Source organism: Myotis myotis, unplaced genomic scaffold (assembly GCF_014108235.1).
Source record: "Myotis myotis isolate mMyoMyo1 unplaced genomic scaffold, mMyoMyo1.p scaffold_m19_p_2, whole genome shotgun sequence".
Classification (NCBI taxonomy): domain Eukaryota; kingdom Metazoa; phylum Chordata; class Mammalia; order Chiroptera; family Vespertilionidae; genus Myotis; species Myotis myotis.
The window spans coordinates 89,690,124-89,714,235 of NW_023416324.1; the positions used below are offsets into that span (position 1 = coordinate 89,690,124).

At 45.8% G+C, this 24,112-nt stretch overlaps 1 long non-coding RNA gene across 1 annotated transcript in view; it reads left to right on the forward strand.

Annotated features, from left to right (window-relative positions):
- The first annotated feature begins 1,325 nt into the window (after window positions 1-1,325).
- The window catches only part of LOC118677361, a 56,098-nt gene continuing 33,311 nt past the window's right edge, over window positions 1,326-24,112 (forward strand). The window contains exons 1-2 of the long non-coding RNA XR_004974383.1: window positions 1,326-1,472; window positions 7,332-7,413. This is a non-coding gene — a long non-coding RNA (uncharacterized LOC118677361). The remainder of the gene's footprint in view (window positions 1,473-7,331; window positions 7,414-24,112) is intronic.

A 24,112-nucleotide genomic window follows, 5' to 3' on the forward strand; every position in this document is an offset into this window, starting at 1 on the left:
GGGGGGGGGGGGTGTCCCTCAGCCTGGCCTGCACCCTTTCCAATCTGGGACATCCCTCTCACAATCCAGGACCCCTGGCTCCAAACCGGTTGCCTGCCTACCTGATCACCCCTAACCACCTCCGCCAGCCTGCCTGATCACCCGTAACTGCCTCTGCCTGCTGGCCTGATTGCCCCCTAACCGTTCTCCTGCAGGCCTGATAGCCACCTAACTGCTCCCCTGCCAGCCTGATTGCCCCCAACTGCCCTCCCCTGCTGGCCTGATTGCCCCCCTAACTGCTTGCTCCCCTGTGCTGGCCTGATCTCACCCCTAACTGCTTGCTCCCCTGCTGGCCTGATTGCCTCTAACTGCCTCTGCCTTGGTCCCCGCCACTGTGGCTTTGCCTGGAAGCAAGTCAGACGTCCGGAAGATGTCTGGTAGATCCAGTCTAATTAGCATATTACCCTTTTATTAGTATAGATACTTGCCATCCTTCTTACTTAAGCTATGTTTAACCTTGGTATTTGGGTCCCTTATATAACTTAATCATGGTAGCTTCAAAAATGTTTGTCAAATAATTAAGAGTAGGACAGCAGGAATTTTCTTTTTAACATCATAGTGTTACAAAGTAATGTTTGCTTTGCATGGTAGTGTGGGACTGGTGAAGCTGAAACTGTGCAAAGCAATCTCAATAATAATGATCAATGATCAATAAGATTCTTTCCTGAATTTCAAAATTTTGTCAAAATATTAAGAACTCTCTTATCATTGGTTATAAATATATAAGGAGAATTATAAATTGCAAAATGAATATTAACTTAGCATACTATAAAACCTTAGAAATACTGAGAAATAATGTTTTATTTCTTTGTGAAAAATTTCCAGAGTTCTAAACAGTAATTTTTTATTATAAAGCTTATAGTATGGACCAAGCATCTCTTCTATGCCTTGGTGAATTGTCATACCCTGTTCTAAATCTGGGTCAGCTTCCAACATTCAATTTTTTTTTACACTTTCAGTGCCATGAAATATCTCCAAGAGTTCCTTTAATAAGGACTGTTTTTTGCAGCATCTTCATCCTTTTTGTCACAACCACTTTCCTCACTTATTTCAATAAGTTCACTAAGTCCATCGACTGTATGTAGAATCTCTCGAACAACAGCAGCATCAGCGGGCATTACTCTACAACTCTGTTTACGTCTGATTAAACTTCCACTTCCAGCCTTATCACTTTTTTTGTTTCTCTCTTTTGATTATCCGTTTCTGTAAAATGTCACGGGGGTTTATCACCGGGAGACAAGAGGCCATGCAGCGACATGCTCTGCTGCCTGTGTGTGACCTGATAACAGATGCACAGTGACCAGTCGCCCATGGACTCTGAAGGAAGTGACAAGACTGGTCCCTGGTTATGACTCATGTCTGTAATTTATGTAGTGACCTGTGGCCTGGGGAGCAGCAGCAGAGTTGTACTTGATGAATTATGTACAGTTAAGGTACTGTAGTAACTGAATTTGGAACCGTGTTGTTGGGGGCTGGTGTTACTTAACTCCCGTTACCATGGAGTAACTGAAATTTGTGCATCTGGGAAATGTGTGAGGGGGGATTGCCTGTATATTCCACCATGTATGTGTGCCTGATGGAATAGTATAAATGAGCTTTTCTGTTATTCTTGACCTTCAAGTTATAGAAGTTCTTGTTGATGGCACCATGCGTGAATGAGCTTTACTCCTCCAAGAAATGGCATTTTCACCCCTCCTACTCGAATCCATTGCTCAAAAGGCACCAGAGGGCAATTTGTTTCCCTGAGGCTTTCTGCAGATGTGTCCGTGCTGTGCTGCTCAGAGTGGGTTTCTGGATGGTGACCGAGCGTGGGAGCAGGGGTTAGAGTTAAAGAGGCTGCAGGCTTTCCCAGAAAATTCCGTATGTAATGTGCACCATGATGCTCCCGAGATACATCATGTTTCCCAGAGTGTCATTGGTTAATAACAGATTTATGGGAAATATCTTAGTCTGCTAGGGCTGTCATAACAAAACCCCACAGGCTGGGAGGCTAAGCAGCAGAGGTTTATTTTCTCACAGTTCTGGAGGCTGGAGGCAAGTTAAGCTGCAAGCAGGTTGGTTTCTCCTGAGGCCTCCATCCTTGCCTTGAAGACGGCCACCTTCTCTCTGTGTCCTCACCTGGTCTTCCCTTTGTATGCACATCTCTTTGTGCCTGAATATCTTCTTTTGAAGACACAAGTGAGATTGTATATAGGGCCCACACTAACAGTCTCCTCTTAACTGAATAAGGCCTTATCTTCAAATGTAGCCACACTCTGAAGTATTAGGGTTTCAACATACTAGTATGAATTGAGAGAAAGGGACATAATTCAGCCCATAAGAGGAAGTAAGGAAACATAGCACACTAATTATTAAATGAATTCCGATTTTAGAAATTTAAAAGAACTAGAAAAAAAAATGAGTGATAGAATCAAGGAAGTGTACTAGCATACACTATTTATCAATATTTGACACTGGCACACTTTTTTCATAAATCATCTCATTAAATGGTATTCTTTGGATCATACTTCATATAAAATGTTGAAATGGCTGTTAAAGAGTAAGAAATAACTCCCTCATTTTTATAAAAAATAGAGAAATATATCTACTAAAATAAGATTTGGTTTGGGAGCTCCTGGTTGTCTAAATATGTTCATAGAAAAGTTACTGCAACCATCAGAGGCTTAAGCTCTTGGTCTTCAAGTATAAGTTTAAGGGCTCCTTTACTGTGTCACTTGCAGAATGTTCCTCTCCAAGGGGTGTGATCCCTTCCTTTCCGATCCTTACTCTGCGGGCCTGCTTAGTGCTAAATCCACACATACCAGTCAGGATTCTTTAGTTTGCACATGTGCCTTCTCCCAACTTGGGATGCCCCTAGCTTCCCAATGCAGTTCTCCAGAACCCTGGCGAGGGACATCTGCAGGACCTCTCCCACCACTCAAATATGCTCAACTTGGAACTCAGGGCCAATGGGGTGGGGGCAGGGACTAACACATAAATGCTCCTGTCACTCGTCCCTCAGGCGGATGACTCTGAGATGCATTCCAAATACACCAGCAAGGTCTTTCTCCAGGCATCTGCCTTGGTGGGCAATTTGATAACACCTCTTTGTATTGACCTCTCCTGTTTCCCTCACCCTTTCTCTGGACCCTCTTCCCAAATAAACTACTGCCTGTAACACTCTGCTTTTGGGGAAACCCAGGCTAAGGTAGATGGGCTCTCATAACTGGCCAGGCCCAAGTCCTAGGCCTTTGCCTGGGCTCCCCAATGGGAGTGGGGTAGGATGAGGTGCTATGGTTAGAGTGGGGAAGGCTGGATGCCCAGTGCAAAGGAGGGCTGTTTCCAGAGGCAGAGTGGAAACAGCTGCACAGACCCAAATCAGGAGGGAGCGAGAATGAGAAGGATTATCCACTACACATAATGGCTGTGAGCAGTGGTGGGAACCAGACTCCTAGGAACATGCTTTACTGAGTGGTCAGGCTGGAGGTTCACCCACAGTAACACCAACGTGGTATTTAGCATTCCTTCTGTGTCCCACCCATTAGGATACGAAACAGCCACATCTCCCAAATTTTTAGTCTCCAGAACACACTTATAGAAGAGGTAAGACTATTATTTTCATGATAAAGATGGAAAGCCAAGGCAAAGTGAATAATTGAGCTCCCCAAACCAGAAAAGAAAGTCACTGCTGAGTCTGGGATTACATGTGGGCGTCCTGCCCAGGCAGTTGAGCCCCACCTTTTACTGGAACCAACCCCAGGGAAGAAGTTTGCTGGTTTCCTGGAAGGCAGAGGTTTGCATGTGCATGCCCCATGCGGGGCCTCTATCTGGGTGCAGCCAGGACAGGGCTGCAGTGGGTGTGCCTAAGGAAAGGGAGGGGAGAGAAACCACTCTGAGTGAGCCAGGCTTGGGATCGGCCACATCATCGCTCACCGGGTCCCATGCCAGGACTTGCCACCAGAGAAGTCTCTTTGACTTTGTCCACGGACACCAGAGGACAGAACGGAGCTTGATTGTCTTCAGACTTGAGTCATGCTAACATCCTATTCTTAAAATAAAGATCACTGTTTGGTAAAATGCAAAAGAAAATGACCCACTCATTAGCTGTTATTTTTTTTATGTGTTGGTGAAAAGCATGATTTTCAGGAGGAATTGTCTCCACTCAGAAGTCTCTGTGAAATACAGACAAAAACAGGCTTCGGTGGTTTTTGTTATTTTTTTCTGATGGTGGTTTTGGTTTACTTTCAGTCCTTGGGCTGTATATTTAAGGAGAATAAATAGGGGATCAAATGTGTTTGGCATTTATTAATGGCATTTACATGGGTTACTTTCTTTGCTCCTATGGAACCCTATGGGCCATGTACTATACTCACCCTTTTGCAGATGAGCAACCTGGAGCTTAGAGAGGATCCGTCACATGAGCAGCGCTGGGCAAGTTGAGAGAAAACCAGCCCCCCAGCCTGGCTGTGCCTGACCCCCAAGCCAGTGCTGCTCTGTCCTCGCTGCCTCCAGGCTACCTAACTGCACCTGGTCTGGCTTCCCGCTTCCCACACTGCACTGCTGACCACACAGCGGACACGCTGCAGACCTTCTGGGACGAGGCAACAAGAATCCCAATCATGAAATTAAGGGCTTGTCATGTTTTTTCAGACGAGATCGGGCACGTTCAGGGTGGTATGGCCGTAGACTGTCAGGTTTCTTCAAATGCATTTTTTCCTAGCTTTTATTATAGATGTCAGTTTTTTCTCCTTCCTCAAAATCTACACACACACACACACACACACACACACACACACACACACACACATCTGGGAGGGAGGAAGTGGATTCAGGAGACAGCAGAAGTCTGAGTGACTGTATGCATAGTTAGGCTACAATAACAAAGTATCATAGACTGGGTGGCTTATGAACAACAGAAATTTAGTTCTCACAGGTCGGAGGCTGGGAGTGTGAGGTCAAGGTACCACCAGCAGGGTTAGGTGAGGGCCCTCTTTTCGGGGGGGTGGTCTCAGACTTCTTGTTGTGTCCACACGTGGCAGGAGGTGGGTGAGAGAGCTCCCTGGGGCCCCCTCATAAGGGTGCAATCCCATTCATGAGCACTCCATCCTCATGACCTAATCACCCCAAGGGCCCCACTTCCTGATACTGGGGGTTGGGTTTCAAGGTATTAATTTTGTGAGCAACACAAACATTCAGTCCATTGCACCCATTTTGTTGATTCTAGAAGGAACATTTTCTCATGCCGTAGCCATCTATAATCTCTGTGTCTTACACTCGCTGTCAACTAAACAGCTCATGTCATAGTTGTCATTGCCACTGGCTGAGCATCAGAGCTCAGGGAAGACCATTGTGGAACACTTTTAAAAGAAACGTGGCCCCTACGGCTTCACCAGAGCTCTCCTGAAAGTGCTTGGTGACTCACAGGACGATGGTGTCTGGAAAAACATGGATTTCCAAGTCTTACATCCAAGAGTAACCCCCGAAAGGTGAATTCTGGATGTGACGCAGTTTTAGTCACACCTTAACCAAGTTGTTAGCCTACATTTTCTTTCTGTGTGTGCAGGAGAGTGAGTGACATATGGTTTAAAATTCTGTGTCCAAATAGGTCTAAAAGAACTCTTTTAATACATTTAAGATAAAAATTCTAAGTGCCAAGAAAGCATTATGACACTTATTTAGTGTTTCATGAAATAGCAGTGTGTCTGACATAGTGAAGTTTTAGATTCCATGAAATGCGGTAGGATTCATGTTTTATGTTTCAATAGTCATCAATCTGTTTCTAATGTATTCCTGGAGAAGCATGTGAGCCATCTTGCCATTAAGCTATTTTCAAAATCTCATGGAAGCCTGCCAATGGTTTTAAATTGAGCTATGCAACTCTCTCGCTCTTGGGTGGAGAAGTTCCAATATTGTAAGGCTACATTTCTGGTTATATTTTTTGGTAAGTTTTTGTTAATCCTGGCATTTGTCTAAAGCAAAATAATAATAATAATGAAATAAGAGCAAAATGCTTGCATCATAAATTGTGCCATCCAGAGAACAAGAGCTCAGCTGTGCAAAGTGAATGTAGCTTTGACAAAAGCACTTCACTTCAAAGCCTTGCCTCTTTGCTCCTGCATTGATGAACTCGCCACTAGGGACATGAGTGTCCTTGAGTTCCCTTGGTCATGTCCCATGGGTTTATTTATTAATGTGTTTAAATAGAACCTTTAACTTTACCATTGGTGCTTTTAGAAAAACACTAATATCATAAAAAATATTTCAACTTTAAATTACTTCCCACCCACCTCAAGTTTCATGCAGTTCATATCTGGGCATAAAGAGAAATCAATATATTAGTCTAGCTCAAAGGCCAATGGACTTTGGTTTTGTCACACATTTAGAGATAGCAAATGTCTCACAAAACAGACCTTTGTTTCCTCTTTGCACCATTCTTTACAGGGCCATGCAGCCATTATGTCTGGCTGAGAGCAGCTTCTAGGCTGGCAGGAAGCTGTCTTTCCAAGAAAGCAGGATGCAGAATCCCCAGTTGGTGTGCACCTGCATTAAACACTGCTCCCTCCTACACCCAGCTCCCCGATCTGGGATCTGGTGTCCTGTGGGCCTTTCGAACAAGCAGCTCCTCTCCCTCCCCAACACTGAAGCCAAGGTCCTCAGGGTCCCCCTCTCTGCCCACCATGGCGGGGAACCCAGGCTCTTCCTTCCACAGGCCCTCTCCTCCCTGCTGGCCTGGAGCCTCTGGGGATCCAGGTTGGGGGCCAGAGTTTGCTCCCAGTGTCCCAATACCTCAAGAGGGAGAAGTGGCTCCTCTGCTTAAAACCTTTCCATGACGCCCCATTGCCCTCAGGGTAAGGTCCAAAGTCTGAAAGTGGCTTCCAAAATCCTCATGATCTCCCCCAGCATCTGTGCATCTTCCGCCAAGTGCTCTCTGTCCCCTGGCCCTCGCATCACTGCTTCTGCCACTCTGAACGTGGTTTGGTCCCCCAGACTTGTCAGCTTGCCCTGGCCCCCTGGTCTCTGCACAAGGCCTTGCATGGGCTCGATTGGCTTTTAGGGAGTCCTGCAAGTGCACCGCCCCAAACCTCATTGTTCCGATGGGAAAACACATTTCAAACCAACTTCAAACCCACACTTGCAGCTGTCGGTTGACTGTAAGCTGGGGCCTGTGCAGATTTTGTTAAACAAATCGAGTTACATCAGAGGACTTTGGGCCTGGCAGCTAACCCCCTCCTCCTGTAGGACCTGCTTTGTAGAGCTTTGGAATTCCCACATGGAAGTGTGACCCATTGTCTGCTTTCCTTGTTTGGCAATAGATCTGGGCAAATGCTAAACTCCAAGAGTGCAAGTTCTCAGGGGCCACCAGCCAGACAGCCAGCACCAGGCCCTGAAGCAATGGTAAGTGCCACACCCACTCTCCTCAAAAGACAGCTGGGCCAGTGCAGGCTCCTGCTCAGGGGTGAGTAGGTGTGAAATTGGCATTGACAAGCCGTGCTTTTCATTGTGTGGCCTCTGCGAGTGCCCACCTTCTTTCTGACCTTGGCAGGACACCTTCCCTTCCCTGTAGTTCAAACCTGTGTCATAGCCTTGGCTGTGCCCCCAGGTCCCTGATGCCATATAAGCAAATATTTCTAGTTCCTCTTATCGAGTCGGCAGGTGACTTTTCTCTGGCCACAGTGAAAGCAGAAGCCCGTTGAGGTAAGCGCTGGGAGGGGGCCAGAGTCAGGGTCATACCAGGGGGTAGCATCTGAGGGGCGGGACCTCGGGTGGGCTCTCTGGAAGCAGATCATGGATGGAAAGGGTGAATCTCAAGGGCATCTTGGCTGAAGCGAAGGCGTGCCCAGGCAGACCCAGTGGGTGTGTTCGGTGGTGGAGAGGGACTCTGCGTGTGCGCAGGCGCGGGTCTGTATAGCTTGGCGGGTATGACCAGCCCGGGGCTGGCTGAACGATTTTGTGACCATTTTCAGGTCAGGTCTCCCTCTGTGGTAACTGCTGTTTATTGAGCGCTGATATAGCTCTGCTTTGTCCTAAGGACTCATGCGCGTGAGTCCTTTAGCCTCACACCAATCCCCGCAGCCCGTGCTATTTCCCATGTGGCGCCCGAGGAAACCGGTGGGAGTTACGCTGCTTTTCCAACCCCCAGGCCAGGTCCTTCTGAGCTCCGGCCAGAGTATTCTCTCATCATTTGTTTTCCTGGGGACGATATGGAAATGGGGGCTGCTTCCCCTCCAAAGATGCCGTAGAGAAAGGAAACCCAGAGCACATGGCCAGGATTTCCCTCGGGGCTCGTCCAAGCATGGCACAGTAAACCCTCCATTTTGTGGACCTCGATTTAACGGACTTCGGATTCAACAGACAAAATTCCCGGTCCATATGTCATGTGACGATTAACACCCCATCAATTTTAAAATGGTTTTAACCAAGATTAGCTTATAATTAAATTAACAGGTTGGTTTTTTTTTGTTATTAATTCACTTATTTTAAACGAATTTTTGTGAATAGGCTACATGTTGGAAAAACTTTAGTAATTTCGCCTGCATAAATACATTTTACATATATACAACTATCGTCTACATATCTAAATCCAAGAGTCAGAGCTCATAGACAATGCTCAGGGAATGATTAGCTCATGATCACACCGCATCCTATGTGGTAACTGGTTCTGGTGTCGGGTGGCGTGACCTTCTGCAGCAGTTTGGATGCACACAGGCCAACGTTCCCACGTGTGCTAAACCTCGGCCCAGCCGTGTGCATGTTTACTCTGGTGACGGGTGAGTGCACGCGTTTACTAGACCTATTCAGTATAAATGCAAAATTACAGTCATACATGTAGAAAACTTTTCTGTGAAATTAAACTTCTCATACACTCTCGATTTTAATTACACAAACATGTCTGCGTAAATAAACAGGTAAATTAACCAATTTGTCAGTTTTTCAATGTGCGCACATAGAAAACCTACTTTATTACATAATGGACTTTCATCTTTAACAGACACCCCCTCGGCCAAATTAGTCCATTATATCGAGGTTTTACTGTATTAGAAATAGAATAAAAATGTCTGGATGCTGAACATATCTAAGGCTAGAAAAACCCACTTAACTTGTGCCCTTCCTACTGTCTTCTTCCCATTGCTACCTTATCTCCTGCTCAAAGCCTTCGAATGACACCCACTGACCACGGGGACAAGTCTCAACTCCTAACGTGGCTTCCCCAATCATCCAGAGTCCCTTGCAAAGATAGCAATGATACCATTTCAGTTAAACCCCTCGCAGGAGACGCTATCGGACCTGTGTTGCATGAGGAAGACACTTGGGTGTTGCTGATGGGAAAGCACTTGGTCTGAGTGACTCAGAACAGTTATGTCCTGCAGAATCCTTCAGCGTGCTCAGCCTTCCTGAGCCGAGACCAGTCTCGCAGCCTCCCACCATCCTGAGGGCCCACCTGACATGCTGGGCTTCCCTGCAGGCCAGTGTGCCCGCTCCCGCTGCCTAAAATGCACAGCTGCATCTTGCTGCTGGGAACTGTTTATTGAAGCTCTAGCTATAGCTGGGATAGTTTGACAACGTGTGAGGCACAAACATTCTTTATCGGCAGGATGAGGTTAGTTTCTGTTTGGGCCTGGTGTTTTTGTAAGAAGGAAATAGCTTTCATAAGCATCAGATTAGATCCAGGAAGCATCCCCAGGGCAGTGAAAGCTGATAGAGGCAGAGCATCAGGATTTCTCATTGGTCACTACTGCCACCTCCTGGCTGATTCTGTTTACTACATAGCATGGGCTTCCTGGGAAACCTTAAGATCACATACCCTATTTTCCCTCTATTTACAAGCTCAGTGTGGTACAAAGAAGAAGAAAAAAAAGAGCGAGAAAGTATTTAGATAGAGTATTTATTGGTATTTTTATATTAGAACAATGTAAATCAGAGACAAGAATGATTAATAAAAACAGGGACTATTCTCATTTGAGACAATGAGGAAAAGAATTCATCTGAGCAATTTATTATACCTTCTGACTTGCCTTTGTCCAAAGTAAGTGTTCAGCCCTTATCTGAGTTTCTTAAATCTCCTTCCCATTCTCTAAAGTTGCCATATTAGCAATTTTAGGGAATTTTACCAATCATTTTGGAAAATGAGTGTAAAATTAAGGACTTCAGTAGAATTACAACATAAAAAGTATTTGGTCTAAAGCATGCCTTTAAATTATGCAATAAAATATTAGATTTAATATTAGTCCTCATCATCATTTCATATTGGTTTTATTCTTAGGGTAATAATCTCTAGAAATTTAAATTATAAGTTATAAAAAGGTTTATTGTAGCACACTTTATTTAGCCTCACCTGAGGATATTTTTTCCATTGAATTTTTTCTTTTTTTGAGAAAGAGTGGAAGGGAGGCAAGAGGGGGAGAGAAAGAGAAACATTGGTGTGAGAGAGACACGTTGATTAATTGCCTCCCACATGCATCCTGACACAGGCTAGGGAACCTGTAGCCAAGGTACATGTCCTTGACCAGGAATCCAACCCAAGACACTTCAGTCTGCCAGCCCACACTCTAATCACTAAGAAAATAAGCTAGGGCTATAACACACTTTCAATCTATAATAATAAAAGCATAATATGCAAATTGACCAAACGACTGAACAGCAGAACAACTGTCTGGATGCCCTTCTGGATGGCCACATTATGACACACACTGGCGCCAGGCCAGCCAAGGCAGGTGCAATGTGATTGCTAAGGGGGGCCCCACCATCGCCCCACAATTGCCCCACAGAGGGAGACCCAGGCCACTGGCCAGTGGGGCAATTGATGGTGGAAGGGGGCTCCGTGATTGTGGAGCCTCAGCCGCGTGGGCAGGGCCTCTCTCTTTGGAGGAGCCGCGTGATCGATCACCCCACAGAGGGAGGCCCAGGCCACCCAGCCAGCAGCCACAGAGGGAGGCCCAGGCCACCTGGCTGTCGGCACTGTGGTGGGTGGATGGGACCTCCGTCTTTGAGATGATTGATCTGAAGACCCCGCAACCGATCGCCCACAGAGGGAGGTCCAGGCCACCACCCAGAGATGCTGTGGCATGTGTGCAGGCCGGCCAGCAATGGCCTTGCAGAGGGAGGCCCAGGCCAGCCAAGCGATTGCACCCCACACCTGTCATCCACAGAGGGAGGCAACCAGTGGTGGGGGAGGGGGAGCAGCGCCACACAGATGGCAAGCAGTGGCAGCAGTAGGGGCAGGGCCAGCTTCCGGCAGCTGGGGAAAGGAAAGCCCTGATAGGCCCTGATCGCCAGCCAGGCCTAAGGACCCTGCCTGTCGGGTCCTGGATTGGGAGAGGGTGCAGGTCGGGCTGAGGGATACCCCTCCTGTGCACAAATTTTGTGCACCGGGCCTCTAGCACACATATACTGACAGAGGTAAAGCTAAGTTTTTTCAGTTATTTAAGTTACATTTTTGGGGGGAGGTTGCATTTTACCTTTAATATCAAATGTGCTGAGATCACAGGCAGGCAGTTTCCAAACTGTATTAAGGATATGGGCAGAAACTGCTCAGAATCCTTAGTCCCCTTCTTCCTCAGCAGATTCTCAGCTGGCCCACAACCACTGTGTTACTCTGGGTATTATGAGAAACAGATGCTAAGAAGGAATTAAACATGCAAGGATCTTATTAGGGGGACCATCTGTTAGCGAAGATGGGAGGAAGCTAAGGAGGACTGGCTGGGCCACCAGGCCCCGGTGCAGGTCTGACCACAAGTGCAGGAGAGAAGGAAGGAAGGAAGGAAGGAAGGAAGGAAGGAAGGAAGGAAGGAAGGAAGGAAGGAAGGAAGAAAGGATCTTAAACTCCTGTGTGGTTCTAAGGAAAGTTCTGCAAAGCTCTCAGCACTCCCTGTGACAGGCAGATTTCAGAGATAACCCCCTGTGAACTCTGCCTCCTGGTACCCATGCCCTTGTGTAATCCCTTCCCTTTGAGGGTGGGAGGACCTAGTGACTAGCTTCGAATGAATAAAAAATGGCAAAAGTGATGGGATGTCACTTCCATGATGTTGTTATAAAGGACTGAGACTTCCAGCTCACTGGACTCTCTTGCTAATTTTGGTGAAGTCGACTGCCATGGGAAGGTCCCATGTAACAAGGGACTGAGGGCAGCCTCCAGCCAACAGCCAGTAAAGAGTGAGACCCTTAGTCAACAGCCCACAAGATGCTGAATCCTGATGCCAACCACCAGGTGAGCTGGAAAGCAGATCCTTCCCTGGCAGGCCTCAGATGAAACACAGCCCTGGCCGATGCTTGAACTTTAGCCTTATGAGCGTTCTTGAAGCAGATAATCCAGATAAAGGGCACCTGAATTCCCGCCCCACAGAAACTGTGAAACAACCCAAACTGTGTTTACCCACTACATTCTGGTGTAATTTGCTACATAGCAGCAGATAATTAATGCAGTTCTCCAGTAAATGTTGCCCATCAATGAAGGCTCACGGACTCCTAGAAACAAAGCCGCTTTAGTATTCCTGATGCTCTCTGCCATGGCTGGCTGGAAGGAGCCTGCAGGAAGCATGATCTCAATGCAAATGTGGTGGTGGATTTCACATTACACTTCCTCACTCAGAGATCTGAGCAGCACATTCTCATTGCTGCCAAAGACACTCAGAACAAAGACTACGTTTCCCATCCTCCCTTGAAGCTTGGATGGCACTGTGATTGAGTTCTGGTCAATGTGGCATATGTGCAAGCCATATACTGTATACTGTATACTGTATACAACTTTTGGGAAGGGCCATTTAAAAAGAACTTAAAACAGAACTTAATTCTAATTTTTAAAAAATTTACATTTTCTGTGTGAAGTCTGAAGGTTAAAGGAGTAGATATTTCCCAGAAGATAAGTCATGGTACAGACAAAAGTTTAATTACCTGGGACTATTACTGGGTTACCTTTATTCCATACTAGAGGCCTAGTACACGAAATTCATGCACTCGGGGGGGGGGGGGGGTCCCTCAGCCAAGCCTGCGCCCTCAGGGGATGTCCAACTGCCATGGAGGCAGGAGAGGCTCCTGCCACCACCGCTGTGCTCGCCAGCCATGAGCCCAGCTCAGGGCTTCTGGCTGAGTGGTGCTCCCCCTGTGGGAGTGCACTGACCACCAGGGGGAAGCTCCTGCTTTGAGCATCTCCCTCCTGGTAGTCAGTGCGAATCATAGCGACCAGTTGTTCTGCCGTTCAGTCGATTTGCATGTTAGCCTTTTATTATATAGGACTAGAGACCCAGTGCACAAATTCATGCACCAGTGGGGTCCCTCAGCCTGGCCTGAGGGATTGGTTTGAAATCGGCTCTCTGACATTCCCCAAGGGGTCCCAGATTGTGAGAGGGCACAGGCCAGGCCAAGGGACTCCACTGGGACCGGGGAGGGATGTGGGAGTTTGTCCAGCCAGGGAGGGACCATGGGAGGGCTCCAGGGCGTGTCCAGCTTGTCTTACTCAGTCCTGATCGGCTGGACCCCAGCAGCAAGCTAACCTACCAGTCAGAGCATCTGCCCTCTTGTGGTCAGTGCATGTCATAGCAACTGGTTAACTGGTTGACGGTCTTCCCCCTGGTGGTCAATGCACGTCATAGCGAGCAGTTAAGTGGCCTTAGCATATCATTAGCATATTATGCTTTGATTGGTTGAATGGCCGACTAGATGACCAGACACTTAGCATATTAGGCTTATATTAGGGTGGTAGCAGATAGATCTCACTTTCCTATTGTGAGGATGGTGCCCCTCTTGGCAAGAGCAAGAGAAGGGAATCACTCACGTTCATCGTGGAGAAGTCTTTGAAAACAGCATGTAAGAAAGCAGCTAAAACCCCCCTACTGTGTGCCAGGCTAAGAACGTGGGCCTCAGAGACTAACAGAGTTTGTTGAAGGAAGAGACTAAGAAGGGAACCAACTTGATTTGAAATGCTGTCAAATCTGTTGAAAACTAACTTGCTCTAAACTAATTCTTTCTGAAGCTTTCAAAGATTGAGACCATAAAAATGCTACCCTTTGTCAGACTTGTCTTTGATTCAACCCAGAACCATTCTTTGGCCATGGCCCAGGGGAGGGTATTTTCTGGAAGGATATGGAATCCTTTCTGATGACTTTCAAACCATGAATTTACTCATCAAAACTTGTTGCCATATTATCCATAGCATTTTTTGTCCTCATGTGCGTTATCAATGTGTGGCATCAGCAAGTTTCATATTTACAAAGTGTCGCATAGGTTGGGAGGCAGATGGAGGGTGGGCCAACATCTGAGCCTGGAAACACACCAGCCTTGCCTGGGCTTGGCTTTGCCACTGAACTGCGTGGGTTATTCTGGGCAAGTGCTTAATCTGTTAGATTCATTTGTAACGGAGAGTTAAAACAGCCCCTCTTTTATGGACTTGCTGTGAGGATTAAGTTTAATAATGCACGAAGAGTCATAGAGGCTCAGAAGAGTGCTGGGCATGTGGTGGATGCCTGATAACCATCAGCTACTCCTGTCAATATTAATACCCCATCTCCAGTCCTGTGCCATCCAGGATGGTGTCCACTGGTCACGTGTGGCCGTTTGGCACTCGACATGAGGCTTGTCCACACTGAGACACGCTGTAAGTGTAAAATACAGACGAGATTTTGAAGACTTCGTATGGAAACCAGAATGTAAAATACTTCCCTGATAATTTTTAAAAATATTGATTACATGTTGAAATGATAAAATGTTTTATATATTGTGTTAAATAAATTATACTATTAAAATTAATTTCACCTGTTTTTTTCTTCTTTTTAAAAGTGGCTACTAGATAATTTTAAATTTCATATGTGGCTGACCTCATATGACACAGCTTGGTCCAGGGCACATAGACGGGGTGAGTGGTAAAGTGAAACAGGAGCTTGAGGTCCATGTGAACAGTATCTTGTGGTTGTCGGGGGTGCGGACAATGAAGGCAGAGAGGCTCAGGGGAGGAAATCTACTTCTGGGGACACTGTGGATACTGATGCAATTTAGTTCCACAGATATTGACTGAGGTCAAGGGGCAGGCACCTGAGGAAGCAGCACTCAGTCACGGGAGTCTAAAGACAGGCTGACTATCTGGGGGTCCAGACGACAGCGTCAGTCTGGAGAGGTGCAAACCAGGGACCAGGGTGGAGCATATTGTTGACAGAGAACCAAATGTCAGGGTGTTACCAGGGGCCTCGACCAAGGGGGTAACGACTTAGGGTTAGGAATCCACTTCCCAGGGCCACTGTTGGTACTGACACAATTCAATTCTGCGGATAATGATTGGAAGTTACTATGTTCCACACCCTCTGTTAGCAACTGGAGAAAACACTGCCTGCCTGCAAGGTGCTCACAGTCTTGTGGGGCAGACGGTGGAGGACAGGCGGACAGTCAGCTACAACGCAGAGTGATAACCTGCTGTGCTAGGAGGCAGTGGGAGCTCATTGCAGAGAAGTGAGTCCATTCTGTGGATAAAGAGCAGTGGCCCAGAAAAAGCAGCATCTCAACTAAGATGTGTGGGAAAGAGGGAGACACGAATTTAGGGTAAGGGAGCAGCATGTGCAAAGGCCCCGGGGTCAGGAGAGCGTTATGGCTCCAGGAGCTGCAAGAGGCTCAGTGTTGCTTCGGAGCAAAGTGAAAGGTGGGGATGGCTGGAAGCTGGAGAAAAGAAGGGAGGCCAGACTATCAGGGGACAAGGTGGGGGGTGGGGTGGGCTTTAAAGAGTTTTAAACAGAGGGGTGACAAGCCAGTTTTGTGCTTTGGAAAGATCGCTTTGATTACACTGTGGGGGGTCTGGTTCTGAATAACATGAATTAAACACACTCCACCCTCCCTCTCCTACTGGGTCAGGTATAAAACCGGGACAGAATGTGTGGGCTGCTATGTGAGGACTCTGAACGGTAAATAACAGCAAGTGGACTGGGGAAGAGGGCCAGCATCTGAAGGGCCTCTAAGTCGGCAGCGAGTTTACATTTGCATTCTCAAAAAAAAAAAAAAATCCTCAGGTGAGAATTAACAGAACAAAGAAAACATAGTGTCTTAGAACATAATATCCAAAATATCCAGGAAATAACCCAGCATTAGTTAGTGTACAAAGAACCAGGAGCAGTTTAACTGGCAGGAGAAGGAACCAACAGAGGCCAAAACCAAGACATCGTGGATGTTGGGATCATCTGACAAAGACTTGAAGGCAGAAATTATAAGAATGTTCCAAGAAGTAAAGGCAACTCCTCTCCAAGTCAGTGGGAAATAGAAAGTCTCAGCAAATACAAAAAATACTAAGTAGAAGAGAGAATCGAATGGGAATTTTAGAATGAAAAATATGGTAACCAACATTTTAAAAACTGAATGGTCTCGATGGAGGTGATAGAGGAAAGAGTCAGTGAGCTTGAAGACAGAGCAATAGAAATGGCCCAGTATGAATAAAGGAATGTTCAGCTCTGACATTCAAAGCTGATTTTTACAGCCTGACAATAAGCGTTGGTAAGGAGAGCATTTTCTGATACTTTCAGCTCCTATTTAGCATCTTTAAGGACCAAGCCTGGGGGCTCAGATGTTAGAGGTCTTTCCATAGTACAGAGAAGGGCCTGCCTTGGCTCTGTGGCCTACTGCTCTGGGTAGAGGAAAGAGGGAAGATCCATCCCTTCTTAAACTGGGAGATGATGAGAGAAAAAATAGTGAGAAAGAGGCGGGAGAGGTAGCTGGTTGGAAGTTTGTTGCAATTTTCTCTCTTTATGCTGGAGAGGGTTGAGTGTCAGAGTGTCCACGTGTGCTGAAGCTGGCTTGTAATTTACCAATTCTTGAGGGCTGATTATTAAAATTTCAGGAATTTATAGGCTGATTGTTACATAGTTGGCAGCTGGAAATTGGATCTGGTCGGAATGTTTGTAAATACGTAAAATCCCTGGAGAGCCTGTTGTTTAACTTGCACACCTCTGGGGACAGATGGACCACGGAGAAATGGGAGTGCTCAGAGGGTGGGGCCTGCTTTCCCTCTGCACCATTTGACAGACGGGAGGAAAGTGCTATGGGGGCACATGTGCCAGCATGGGTGATCCAGCATGGCAGGTGAGATGGTTGGACAGAGAGTAGGTCTAGTTAACACTCTCAACCCTACCTAGTTTCTCACGTGGCAAAATGCTGAGTTGAAAGCCACTAAGTCAGACTTGGAGCCCATCGTGGTAAGGTGAGGAGCCCACCCAGAGCCTGACAGAAAAATCAGACGCAGCAGTGAGAGCTGAGGAAGGCTGAACCAGTGGGAGGACTCACTAACTGTGGTCGGCAAACTGCAGCTCGCGAGCCACATGCGGCTCTTTGGCCCCTTGAGTGTGGCTCTTCCTAAGCCTTAGGAGTAGCCTAATTAGGTTAATAAAAGGTACCTACCTATATAGTTTAAGTTTAAAAAATTTGTCTCTCACAAGAAATTTCAATCGTTGTACTGTTGATACTTGGCTCTGTTGACTAATGAGTTTGCCTACCACTGCACTAGGAGAGAATGGGTCCCAGGTTCATGAGGCACAATGTCGTCAGCAGACTGGCAGATCTAACAGACAAGGGCAGGCCAACTCCACTGTAGTGCCAGACTGGCCGAGGGGAGCATGGCTGAGGACAGATCCTGGATCCCCCAACTCCTTACCCCGCACCGTGAGGTCAAAGGAGCCCTCCTCCCTCAGACATCAGATCCATCTTGGAAGGGGAGGCATGGAAACAGGAGACTGAGACATAAGCCCCCAAGAATGAATACCCAAGAGGCTGCGTAAGTTACTGCATCTAAGGTTGAAAATCAGCCTCTACATCAATGGTCTTTCCTCTGCCACCTTACAGGTGGGCGCAGGAGGAAACCAGGTCAGGTACAGACCCAAACTAAGAAAAAAGGTTTTGTTTCCTCTCCGACTGGCCGTGTAAATTTGCCACCAATGACACTTGGAAAATAAACAAATAGCACAATCTGTGCTTATTCATACGTATAATCATGAATCTTTTAAAAGCCGAGTCTTCCTCAGCACTTCGTCTATACTTTGCAGATGGAAAAGAGGCTGGAGGCACTGCACGTGAGGAAGTTGAGGACACAGTGATGAACCTGGGTGCCTCTCCATGAGGTGGGGTTTTGCCCTCAGGCTGGTAAATCCAGAAACTAATTTTTATTATTTCTCCCTGAAATAACCAGGATCAGAGGAAGTGGCTCATCTTCAACTCAGGAGAGGAGAACCCATAAAGAATACTGAGTTCGCCCAGCCGGCGTGGCTCAGTGGTTGAGCGTTGACCTAGGAACTAGGAGGTCACGGTTCGGTTCCCAGTCAGGGCACATGCTGGGGTTGCAGGCTCCATTCCCAGCATGGGGCGTGCAGGAGGCAGCCAATCAGTGAGTCTCTCTCATCATTGATGTTTCTATCTCTCTCTCCCTCTCCCTTCCTCTTTGAAATCAATAAAAATATATTAAAAAACAAAAAAGAATACCGAGTTCATTTAGTTGCTGTGAAAAGGTACCTGTAACTGCAGTGGACTGGGATGCTTGAAGATACAAGGTGTTAGGGTAAAAGAAAATCTGAGGTAATTTAGTCCAGGACACTGACCTCGAAGAGGGGAGAACTCACTCAGAGTTAGGCAGCTTCCCCTGGCGACCCCACCCTGTTTTATAAGGACTCTAGGACTGAACCAGTCTCTGCTGTTGCACAAAGGGTCTATGTGAGAAACCAAGTCACAGCGAGAAGGTTGCTTAGCGCCCGCAGAATAAACGAGGGAGTAGCCAACCGTCAGAGGCTCACACCTGACTCAGCTCTCTTTTCCTAAACTACATGAAGAAGACCCGGGGCCATGAAATGTTTAGTTAGGGCATATTCATTCTGAGTGAAGCGCTAAGCCCAGCGCATATTCTCGATTGGATTTCAGTATGTCCCAAGTCACTTGTGATTATAACAAATGATGACAGCTTCCATTATCGAGCATTTGCTCTGTCGTGTTGCGTTGAGCACTTTACGCCTTTATCTCTACTGACGGACTTACAAATCCTCGCTAAGGGTCTGCTATTTCCACTTCAGAATGTGGCCTTCCCCACAGCGGTGGCCTCTGGGAGCTGTGGAGCTGAGCTCCATCCCCGCCTGGGTGTCCCGCCTCCTCTCAGCCCCGACCTGCAGGCCTGTGAGTGTGGAAGGGCTTTGAGGGCTGGGGAGTTCCTGGGGCCCACGTGGCTCTGCCAAGCTCACACTTCCTCTTTGACATGGATTCAAATCTCCATGTTGGCTGCAGAGCTGCTTCAGAGAATAAATAGAGGCACTGACTGAAAATTGGAAATGTTTACACGATATTGAATTTTCCAGAGATACAAACACAGGATGAAAAGTGTGTGCCAGTGGTTGGGACTCATGGTCTACACCAAGCATGTCAAACTCAAAGGCTCACACGGGCCAAATAAACAAGGTGTAAGTTTGTGTGGCCACAGAAACCAAAAGCTTCAATTTTCATACATGCGTAGGATTATTTCAATAGACATGCAAAGGGCTGAAATTAATGAGTCATCATTAACATAAAATAATAGAACATTTTAATAAAAATTAATATTTTTTCTTGAACATTAACTTACCAGACACTAAAGAACTGCACAAATTAATAAGCATAATGCAAATAAACCTATTTTTCTAGTTCTCTGAAAGCGAAATATTTCCTGTTGCGCACGCCAAACAAGTCAGTCCAAGACTAATGACGTGGCAATCGGCTGCTAAAATATTCGCTGCTTGTATTAGTGGCAAGAAACGGTGCGCCTGCACATAAGGCGCTTAAGGGAAATGAATCCAACACCATTATAGTAATCAGTCATTAGTGAAAGCTGTAGTTCGTTATTATTAATTATGTATAACAGGATATGGTAAAAATTAAGTTACAAAACTTTTATTAAAACATTTCTTACATACTGTTACATTGGCTGGGCCACAAAAATATTGGTTGTGGGCTGCAAGTTTGACAGGCTTGGTCTACACAGTGGGATCTGGAGCTCTGTGGGTCTCTGTAAGAGCAAATGGCAGGTGAGTCACTGGGAGCTGCCAGGAGCCTCCAGGACCGGGCTGGAAGCAGAGAAGCTACCGGTGCCCGGGTGCAGCTGAGCAGCCACAGAACTCCTAGAAGCTGATGGAATGTGTGTGTAGGGAGAGGGAAGTGACAAGGAAAAAAGTAAAGAAAACTGGCTTAGACTCCAAGGCAGAAGATGGCATGTTGGGGACAGGCTCCTGGCCTTTTTGCTGTCTCTTCCTGGTCTGGCCATTTAGATCAATAGAAGAGCTGATAACAACACACTAGGAATTGAGTAAGAGCTTCCGTAGTATTTCTGTTTCATTTTCTAACCAGTGATTGAAATTTTAAAAAAATCCACAAAGACCTTTCTTATTGTGGTAAAATATGCATAACATACATTTACCATTTTAAGCTCTTGTTCGGTGGCATTGGGTACCTTCATATTGTTGTGTAGCCATCACCACCTTCCATCTCCAGAACTTTTTCATCATCTCAAACTGAAACTCTGTCCCCATTAAGCACCCTCTCCCATTTCCCCTCCCCAGACTCTGACACCCACCATTCTACACTCTGTCTCTATGAATTTGACTTATCTAGGTACATGTTATATAAATATAAGGTGAGCAAAAATGTATACACACAATTGGAATAATTATAAAGGCAGTGTTTACTAAAATACATTTCATTTTCAAAATTGAGCTATCAGCTGTTAAAATGTGTATACATTTTTTGGGACACCCTGTAGAATTAAATTAAGTCCTTTTTGTATGACTTATTTCACTGGTCATATGTCCTCAAGGTTCATCCATTTGTAGCATGTAGAATTTCCTACCTTTTTAAGGCTGTGTAACTTTCCATTGTATGTGTATGCCACATTTTGTCCATCCATTCACCCCAGATGGGTACTTGGTTGTTTTCACCTTCGGTTATCATAAACAATGCTGCTATAAACACGGGTATGCAAATATCTGCTCAAGTCCCTGTTCTCAGTTCTTTGGGGCATGTACCCAGAAAGGGAATTGTTGGGTCATGTGGTAGTTCTGTGTTTAATTGTTTTCGGGAAATGCCATACCATGCACAAGTACTTTTACACTAACTCTGGCTACTCAGACAAACCTATAATCTCTCTATAACTAACTATGAATGATTCAAGATTATCAGATATTTTGTTACTTGGTGGCAGTGGGTTAGAATTTTTTTAAAATTATTTTTTAGAGACAGAGGAGGGGAGAAGGAGAGAGAGAGAAACATCAATGCAAAAGCAAAATATCACAATCCCCCCACTGGGAATGAGCCCACAACCTGGGCAGGTGCCCTGATTGTGAATCTAACCAGCACCCTTTTCAGTGTAAGGGATGACACCCAACCAACTGAGCCACGTGGGCCAGGGCTGGGTTGGAATATTTTAATTTAATACAGGATACATTTTATTTTTTAAAAAATGTGAAAATAGTTTCACTAAATCAGCTTCTCCTTTGAGAGCCCAGTCTGTGTCCCCCAATCCTGTTTAGTGAGGAAGAAAGAATAGGGCCCCAAAGATGTCCCCGTGTTAATCCCCAGAACCTGCTACCTTACATGGTAAAAGGGACTTTGCAGGTGTGATTGGGGACCTTGAGGTGTGGAGATGACCCTGGATTAACCAGGTGGGCCCAATGTAATCCAAGGGTCCTTCAAGGTGTACACAGGAGGCAGGAGAGACTCCAAGGAAGATATGACGATGGAAGAAAGACAGAGAGGGAAGCAATGGAGGAAAAGGCCACGAGCCAGGGAATGTGGGCGGCGCAAGGGCAAGGAAACGGATTCTTCTCCCGGGTCTGCAGAAGAACAGACTCTCACCTCCACCGTGGTTTTAGCCCAGTGAGATCCAGTTCAGATTTCTGCCTCCTGAACTGAAAGATAATAAAATTGTGTCGAGCAAACCACTAAGGTTGGGGTTATTTAGTAGAACAGTGGTAGGAAACTAGTACAGGTGGTCCCGGGGGTCAGAGTTCACATTTGCGCTTTCCCTGCTTCTACTGACCTGAAAGCAGACACCATGCCGCCTGTTCACAGAGCCCTGGCCTCCAGCACAGGGCCTCCGGGTGGGGCATGACCATCAGGCACTGAAACACGAGACTGGTTTGCAGGGCATGTCAGCACCAGGGGGAGAAAGGCCAGGCCAGGCCGGGCTGGGGAGCCAAGTGGCCCCAAAGCAGGACGGCAGTGAGGCTGGGCCTTTTAGTAGCTTCAGGAGCTTGGACAACAGCCCCAGTGCGGGCTGACGCGCTGCTCACGCAAACTTCTGGCCTCCAGACTTTATCAAAACGTGGTTCTGCTAAGAATGGCTCTACTTAAATTGCTGATACTGGTTTCGGTCACAGTAAATGGGTCATTCATTTAACCTCTTTGAACCTTATTTTTTTTTAAAAAAACTTTTAAATGGGGGTAGTATTACCTCCCAGAGTAGCAGTGACTTTTAAATTACCTAATTTATGAATAAGTGCCTAGTAGGTTGCCCCTAAAAGCAATCCCATCATAAGCACTAAGGACTAAAAACACCATTTTCGGCGAAATGCAGAGCTGAGGCGTTCTAGGTCACCGATTCTCAGTGAAGCATTCTCTTCTGCTTTCACTCTTTCTGGGGTATTTGAACAAATTTGTTTGCTTGCCATGCATCTGAGCCTCCAGTTTCCTTCTTTTCTTCAGAAAAAGGGGAAGAGGGTGAGAGGGGTGGGTGGAGGGAACCTTCTCAGTGTTATGAATCTCAAGCAGGCCCAGAGCTTCACTGTCTGCATTTCTCTGATAAGAGGTATTTTCCTGTCCCATGAAGAGAGTTTGAATCTGTTCCCAGCCTCAGTTAAAGAGACTGCTACCCTCACAAAGAACAAAGATTTTTGAGAGCAATTTAAACAATGTCTTTGAATACGGTTTTATTTTAGTGTCAATATCTGCCAAAATTTTAAGATCAAAGACTTCTGAATAGATTTATACAATGCTTTGCAAAAAACTTAGATTATTCGAAGGGTGTGTCAAACATTCATGGTTCCGTTTTCTTTTCCTTGCCCACTAAGAAAAATAGTATCAGAATTAATTCCTTTTTCTTTTTAAAAATTAGTTGGCCAACTATATGTAACATAAAAGTTACTTTTTAAACCATTTTGAAGCTTTCAGTGGCACTAAGTGCATTCACTTTGTGTAACCATCTCCACTGTCCATCTCCAGACTGTGTCATCATCCCAAAATCAACTTCGTGTTTTTTCAGATGCAAGTTGCATCAGGGAATTTAGAGCCCACATTTTCTTTTTGACTGCATTCAGAATTCTAATGTTCTACATAAATATCACACAGTTGTTTGGATACAAGTAGCTAAAAATGACTCAAAGGAAGAAGGGGAGAGGAAATATGTATCAAGTACCACCAAGCCCAATGTGTTACATATTTCACACAACAATCTGTGAAGCAGAAACTATTATCCCATTTTACAGATAAGGAACCTGAGGCACAGAAGAATTAAGCAGCTTGCCCAAGGTCACATATCTAGGAAGTGATGGAGCTGAGACTCAAAGCTTGTCAGTTTTTCAATGGAACCATATTCTCAAGTTGAAACCACAAACATTTTTTAAAAATCAAAAGGAGTTAATTCTGAAACTATTTCCTTAGTGGGCAAGGAAAAGAAAATGGGACCATGAATGTTTAATACTTGACACACCCTTCCAAAAATCTAAATTTTTGCAAAGCATTCACTAATTTTTTTTGCAAAGCATTGTATAAATCTATTTCAGCACAAAGGAAAGGAGGAGGAAGGGACTGGGTGAAATGTGAACTTTAGGACTGTTAGATTGTTAGCTACTGAAAGATACTTCCAGCAAAGCCTGGGTTTTGTTTTGTTGGAAAATTTTAAGAGCTAATAGTCAACTCTTTTCTGGCCTCACGTATCCTTGGACTGAAAGGACCTCTAAAGGATTTCTGTGATTTGTGTTTGCATTAAAGTAGCTCCATTGTTACCTCTCTTTGTGAAATAGTGACACTAGGGACAAAGATGAGGAAGGGACAGATACAGAAAGCAAGTGGCAATGGGATACGGCAGAGGGGTGGACGTCTGGACAGGGCCGTTGCTCCCAGACGTCCCTGT